Below are 7809 nucleotides of genomic sequence, written 5' to 3' on the forward strand. Positions count from 1 at the left end.
GTCCAAATAAATATTCTGTGTGCGTCGTACTTCTTCATGAGCACATGTTCTCCTGTATGAGTATGTGATGAGTTGGGACTGTGGGTGGAAGATACTGCAATTAGTTTTGCCTCAGATAGAATGCTGACATCAGTTGTAATGAGATTAAAATCTTCTACTCAGCTGTTGCTTGAAATACTCTGTTGTGTTCTCATCCAACTGTTTTAACTAATTGAAGTGACTTACCCATATAATTACTTTCAAATGTTTAAAATTACTTTTAGATAAATGTAAATGAATGTTTGCCTGCATATGAGCAACAAAAACAAAAAATAATAATTTTGTAACTTCACCCAAATAGTCTAACCCTCCTAAAATATTACTGAAGAAAACACCAGAGTGTATCAGTGGAGTTCAAGTAACACAAAGATTTTCATTACTAAAATGAAATATTACCTTTGTTTCATTAAGTTGGAGCAACCCCATTCCTCCCATCCCCCAGGTCCTTCTCCTTACAACTAAAAATTCACAGATATTACAACAAACAAGCCTAGGAATTCTCTGAAAGATAAAAAAGGAGAAGGTTGACTGCCTAGGGACTTGAGAACTTGAGAGACTGCAGGAACTTGAGGAAATTACACAGCAGTGAGTCCCTTGAATTTCTTGCCTCTTGTATATCCTGGACAGGGTGCTGCAAAAAACTCTAATCCTGGACCAAAATAGATACAGACCCCAAAACTCCAAGAGAATCTTGTTTCCCTTAGCTGAGGGACCAAGAAAAGCTTAACAATTGTGGACTAGAATATAGAGAAAATGAAACCCTTATACATTACAGGCAGGAGTATAAACTGGTGTAGTTGTTTTGGAAAAGGGTGTAGCAGGTCCTCAAATTGCTAAACATAGGGTTATCATTTGACCCAGGAATTCTACTCCTAGGTATATACCAAAGAAATATGAAAACATACATTTATATATTAACTTGTATATGAATGTTCGTGGCAGCGTAATTCATAATAGCCACCAAGTGGAAACAACCCAAATATGGAATCTATTCACCAAACAACTTGGTGAATTGATTTAAAAATTTGTTATATATAGAAAATGGAAAATTGTTCATCCTTAAAAGGGAATGAAATTTTAGTACATGCTACAACATGGATGAACTTTGGAAACTTGATGCTGAGTGAAAAAAGCTACTCATAAAATATTATATATTGCATAATTCCATTTATGTGACATATCCTGGTCAGGTAAATCTATAGAGTCAGGAAGCATATTGCTGGGTTCCTAGGACTTGTGGAGGGAGTTTTGGGGGGAAACAAGCAGTAAATGCTAATTGGTGTGTATTTCTATGGGATATGATGCAAATGTTCAAAATCTGATTGTGGGAATGGTTGAATAAGCCTATGAGTATATAAAAATCCTGGAATTGTATACTTTAAATGAGCCAGTTTGTATCATATGTGAATCAGTAAAGCTGTTAAAAATGTAGATGGTCTAAATTTACCAATTAAAGAAATGGATTTTGGCACATGGATAAAAATAAAATATGATCCAATAATATGCTGCTTACAGGAAATTCACTTCAAATGTAATATAGGTGGGTTAAAAGTAAAAGCATAGAAATAGGTACACAATGCAAGCATTACTTTTTATAAAAAGCAGTTATATTAATATCAAATAAATAGACTTTAGAGCAAAGAAAATTGTTAAAGACAAAGAGAGACATTATATAATTATAAAAAGATCAGTCCAGCCCTGGCTGGTGTGACTCAGTGGATTGAGTGCCAGCCTCCAAATCAAAGGGTCTCCAGTTCAACTCCCAGTCAGGGTATATGCCTGAGCTGCAGGCCAGGTCCCCAGTAGGGGTCACATGAGAGGCAATCACATACTGATATTTCTCTTCCTCTCTACCTCTCTTCTCCTCTCTAAAAATAAATAAATAAATAAAATCTTTAAAAAAATCAGTCCATCAGGAAGGCATGACTATTGTAGATGTGGACTCATAAGATAAAACATGTCAGTTTTCTATTAAGATTTTATTTATTTCTTAGCAAGAAGAAAAGGAGGGAGAAAGAGGAAAGAAACATTGATATGTGAATCATTGGCCACTTCTTGCTCTCCCCCAACCAGGGACATGGTCTGCAATCCAGGCATGTACTTTGACTGGGAATGAAACCTGGACTTTCAGGTTCACAGGCTAGCACTCAACCTACTGAGCCACACCAGCCAGGGCAACATATCAGTTTTCTTAAGTTCTTTAAATCATGCTGCATCTGTAATGCTCTTTAAGTATTGCATAGTTCAATCTTTGTATCTGTACTATCATTCCTAAAAAAGCTGCTCCTGTCTTATTCTCAGAATACAATTTTATGTTAGGTATTAAATTGTGTGTGTATTTATACTACATAGACAAAGTCTATAACTCTATAACCATGAATTTAGGGCTAGGTGATAAATTTTTAGCCCTCCTTTTATGGCACTCAGAGATACACACAGATTCACAAAGGCATAAAGTCAATTTAATACCATAAAATGTACTGATAATGTCCTTCATGCTCTAATACCACATATCTGTTTTAAAGTGGGATTTTTTTTACTAATTGATATGATTGAGAAAGATCTCTACCCAAATAGATAGTATGAACTTTAGAAGTAAAGGCAAATTTCCGTATTTATATTGAGAACAATAAACTGCTTGTTAGATATAATTGCCTGCTATCTCCCTGAACCTCATAAGTATAAAAATTGTGTTTTTAGAATTTACTCTTAAGGGGTATAAATTAAGCATTCCATCAGTTTGTTTTTCTAAAAAATGAACAATAATAATGTATAAATTTTACTTAGATAAGTAATTATATTTTATATAAATAAATACTAGCTAGTATTTGGTAATTTTAATATATTACTTAAATCTTATGCACTAGAATAAATAACCTCAAAAGAGATCAGCTATTGAAAAAAGTGAAGCTGGTATATCTATATAACCCGTAGCACCCGCCACCCACCTTGGTTTGCCATTTAATCATGGTGGGTTAGCTCTTTGTTCAGAAATGTTACACATCTAGACTCTGTACTCAGATCCCCATACTTGATTCATTTGCTTCTAGCATTTTCTCTTAATCCTTTGTGTACAGGAGTGTAATATCAACACATTTACACTTTTCTACTTGGTCTTCTCTCTCTACTTTCTGTTTTTAGTTCATATTATTTTTAAAATTTCAAGGTTTATAATATCTGTGTCATTTATAACTATAATTTTCACAGTTTTAGTTATATATGTAAGTGTTTTTAAGGCTGACCACCAAACCTTTTACAATGAAATTTGTATTTTATAAGTTGACTAGAGTGATTTTTAAAGCTATAATTCATAGGTTCCTTTGGGAAATATCAAGATTCTCAAAGTTGTCACTTACATCATCAAATGAAGACAGTACTGGCTGACACCATTTCCCTTCTCTGCCCCTCTGGTGTCAAACAGGGCTTAGGGGTTCACATAATGCTGCAATTTGGAGTTTTTCTTTCGTTATACTTTGTTTTGACTTCCTGATTGCCAAAGTATTTTATAGCATATATATTTATATATTTTAGTATTTGAACTCTACTACTTAGTCCTTAATAATTAATATTCTACCTGTACATTTCCACCAAAGATTATTTTGAGCAAGAGAGGACCAGGCCTTACTACCTGTTTTAAAGAGTCCTCTGTGGAGACTTTTAAAAAGCAAAATTGTTAGGATTTTGTTAAAAGAACTTTTAATATGTTGAAAGAAGATGGTAAGTTTGGTAGAGAGGATAGGCAGAAAAATTTTGTTTCTTGGAAATAGATAGCTACAGTTAACGTACACATCAACACACAAGAGTTGAGAAGGAGTTAAAAAGAAAACTAGGATATTCAGATGCAGGCATTGTTCTACAGCTGTGTTCCCAAGTCATCTGGGGACTGAGAGAGGAAGGTCAGCCTATCTCAGGATTCAGCAAGATCAGAACAGGAAATAATATGAAATTTTTTAATATCACAATTCTTTCTATCCATGATTATTACCTAGAATTATTACTCAAATAGTAAGTCATCCTATGTTTGAATATTATAAACAGCATTTATTATGAAGTGATTTTCTTGATAATATTGTTATAATTTTTTTTTTCATTTTCAAGTAGACCTATGCACATCAGAGTGGGTCATATTTTGTCTATTCTATGTTACCAACACTTTGGGGAAATATTAATTGATTCCTGATAAATTCAAACAGTTAGTTTAGAAATACTTACAGTCATATTTCCAATGTTCGTGTAACAGCAAGCAAATAAGATATATTGAATTTTAATTTGTTCTATTTTTACCTCTAATTTACTCTCCTCTTATAAATAAACTTTAGAATTTGACCTTATTAACCTACAAGGGACCTTAGAAACTATTTTAATTGAATACAGGTTGATTTATTTTCATCGGAAATACCAGGAACTTTAACAGATGGACTGTCAAATTCAAATGAAGTTTGATTGCATTATGGTAATATGCAGTAATTAAGATATTGTCCAGACAGATTAACACCTAGACCCGTAAGTCTCACAGAGTGGCATCTAAATGGAGATATATGGAGAGTTTGTAATATCATATATAGGCCAAGGAACATTTCTGTCTACTGTTTTAATTTGTATATAAATTATATATGAGGGATTATTTATGTTCTAAGATAGTTATATTGTTTAAAAGCATTCTATTGTATTTATTTTTAGATTTGTAACCTGATTAAAAACCTGCCATTTTAAAATTATTTTTTCTAAATGTCTTGACTTTGGAGATATTTTATATTTTCTTAAGTATATTTTATTGACTATGCTATTATAGTGTGGTTTTTTTTCTCTCCTTTATTCCCCTCTGCACTGCAATCCCCATCATCCCCTCCCCACTTAGTTGATGTCCGTGGGTTGTACCTATAAGTTCTTTGGCTTCTCCTTTTCCCATGCTGTTCTTAACCTCCCCCTGTCTATTTTGTACCTATCATTTATGCTCCTTATTCCCTGTCCCTTTTTGCCCATTCTTCCCCCTACCCCTCCCGTCTGATAACCCTCCATTTCTGTGATTCTGTTCTTATTCTAGTTGTTTGCTTAGTTTTTTTTTTTTGCTTTTCCTTTTTAGGTTCAGTTGTTAATATTTGTGAGTTAGTTGTGATTTTACTGCTTTGATTTTCTTCTATTTCTTAGATCAGTTCCTTTAACATTCCATATAATAAGGGCTTGATGATGATGAACTCCTTTAACTTTACCTTATGTGGGAATCACTTTTTCTGCCCTTTTATTTTAAATGATAGCTTTGCTGGATAGAGGAATCTTAGATGTAGGTCCTTGCTTTTCATGTCTTTCCAGCCCCTTCTTGCCTGTAAGATTTCTTTTGAGAAATCAGCTGAGAGTCTTATGGGAACTCCTTTGTAGGTAACTCTCTCTTTCTCTCTTGCTGCTTCTAAGGTTCTCTCCTTATCTTGAATCAAGATTCAAGTAGTGTAATTTTAATGTGCCTTGGTGTGTGCTTCCTTGGGTCCAACCTCTTTGAAACTCTCTGAGCTTTCTGGACTTCCTGGAAGTCTATTTCATTTGCCAGATTAGGGAAGTTCTCCTTTATAATGTTTTCAAATAAATGTTCGATTTCTTGCCCTCCCTCTTCTCCTTCTGGCACCCCTATGTTTCAGATGTTGGAACATTTAAAGTTGTCCCAGAAGTTCCTTAGCCTCTCCTCATTATTTTGGATTTTTATTTCTTCATTCTGTTCTGGTTGAGTGTTTATTTCTTCCTTCTGCTCCAAATTGTTGATTTGAGTCCTGGTTTCCTTCTCGTCACTGTTGGTTCTCTGTATATTTTTCTTTATTTCACTTTGTATAGCCTGCACTTTTTCCTCTACTTTGTGACTACACTCAACCATTTTTTTTAGCATCCTGATTATCTGTGTTTTGAACTCTGCATCTGGTAGGTTGGCTATCTCTTCATCACTTAGTTCGATTTTTGGAGTTTTGACGTGCTCTTTCATTTTGACCATTTTCTCTGTCTTGGGGTGCTTGTTACATTGCAAGGGGCAGAGCCTTAGGTATTCACCAGGGTAGGGCAACCCAGGTCACTGCGCTGTGGTGCTGTATGTGGGGAAAGTGTCAGAGAGGGAACAATGTTGCTCCCTTGCCTCTCAGCAGGCTTTCCTCTGCTACCCACAAGCAAATTGAGCCCTTTTGGTGCTGATTCCTGGGTGGTTTTTCGTACATTCTAGGACCCTGTGGGTTTCTCCTGTGAATTCTCCTGTGAGGCCTGGAGTGTCTCCAGCAGTGACAATCCCCACAGATTTTTACAGCCAGAGGTTTTGGGGCTTTGTTTCCCTGAACTGGAACCCTGGGTTGCTCAGTCTGTCTGTCTCCCCAGTTATTCATCCTGGTTTACATGCATGCGGGTGTGGAACTGCCAGCCATTGCCTCACCTGCTGGGTTCTCTAGCCATCCCTTGCAGTGTGTCCTCTCCACCTTGGCTGCCTGTCTCTGCCCCTGCTACCTGTCTGAATGAATGTTTCTTCTTTAATCCTTGGTTGTTGGACTTCTATACAGTTTAATTTTCTGGCAGTTCTGGTTGTTTTTATTTTATTTTATTTAAAAAAATATTTTATTTATTTATTTTTAGAGAGAGGGGAAGGGAAGGAGAAAGAGCAGGAGAGAAACATCAATGTGCGGTTGCCTCTCATGTGTCCCCTACTGGGGACCTGGCCTACAACCCAGGCATGTGCCCTGACTGGGAATCGAACCAGTGACCCTTTGCTTCACAGGCCCGTGCTCAATCCACTAAGGTATACCAGCCAGGGCTTGGTTGTTTTTATTTTTAAATTTGTAATTGCCCTTCTTTTGGTTGTACAAGGAGATACAGTGTACCTACCTATGCCTTCATCTTTGCTGGAAGTCTTGACTTTGAAGATATTTTAGTTTAGTTTTAAGTTGCCTTATGGTTATAGACTGGAAACGGCTGTTAAGCTTGGGCAAGTATTTTGGAGTAATTGCTGAAAACTTTTAATATCCTGACATTTAATATTTTCATGGACTTTGAGTTTTAACAAAGTGACCATGAACCTTTTGTGTACTTTTATTTTTAGTACAGTACAGGCTTTCTCCAAGGAATGCCATTGTTTATTTGAAATAAACTCAGTTTTCATAGGTTCCACCTGAAAATATCGCTTGGGAAGGCATATCATTTTGAACACATAGTATATTTCATGTGGGTTACTTGTAAATGAAAAATTAAAAACTCTAATGTAATATAGAAATATATACTTTGAAGCATAATCTCTAGTGTTGTATCCTCTCTATTACAATGTAAATTGCACGCCTTGCCCTGACCCGTGTGGCTCAGTTGGTTGACTGGGCATCATCCCTCGCAGTGAAAGGTCACTGAATCGATTCCTAGTCGAGGCACATGCCTGTGCTGCATGTTCAGTCCCTGGTTAGGGTTCATATAAGATGTAACCAATTAATGTTTCTCTCTCCCATCAGTGTTTCTCTCCCTCTTCCCTCTCTTTAAAAAATAAAAAAAGTTAAAAAAATTAAATTGTACTCCTTATGCCATACATTATGACCTTTGGAGTCAGCTTTAAAATAGTTGGGATGAGAAACATAAAACGCCCACACAATTATTATTCCATGGGAATTATACACCTAGGTCAAGAAGTAAATAAAATTTAATGTGAAGCATAATTTTAAAATTTTTTTGAACTTTAACAGTCCTTAGCAATAATCTACCAAACACTGATTGTAATAGGAAACACATTCCTCTGCTGTCTCGTGGACATCCTGAATAGAACCTTTG

Source organism: Sturnira hondurensis, unplaced genomic scaffold, assembly GCF_014824575.4.
Source record: "Sturnira hondurensis isolate 20B ecotype Veracruz unplaced genomic scaffold, ASM1482457v3 Scaffold0003874, whole genome shotgun sequence".
Lineage (NCBI taxonomy): Eukaryota > Metazoa > Chordata > Mammalia > Chiroptera > Phyllostomidae > Sturnira > Sturnira hondurensis.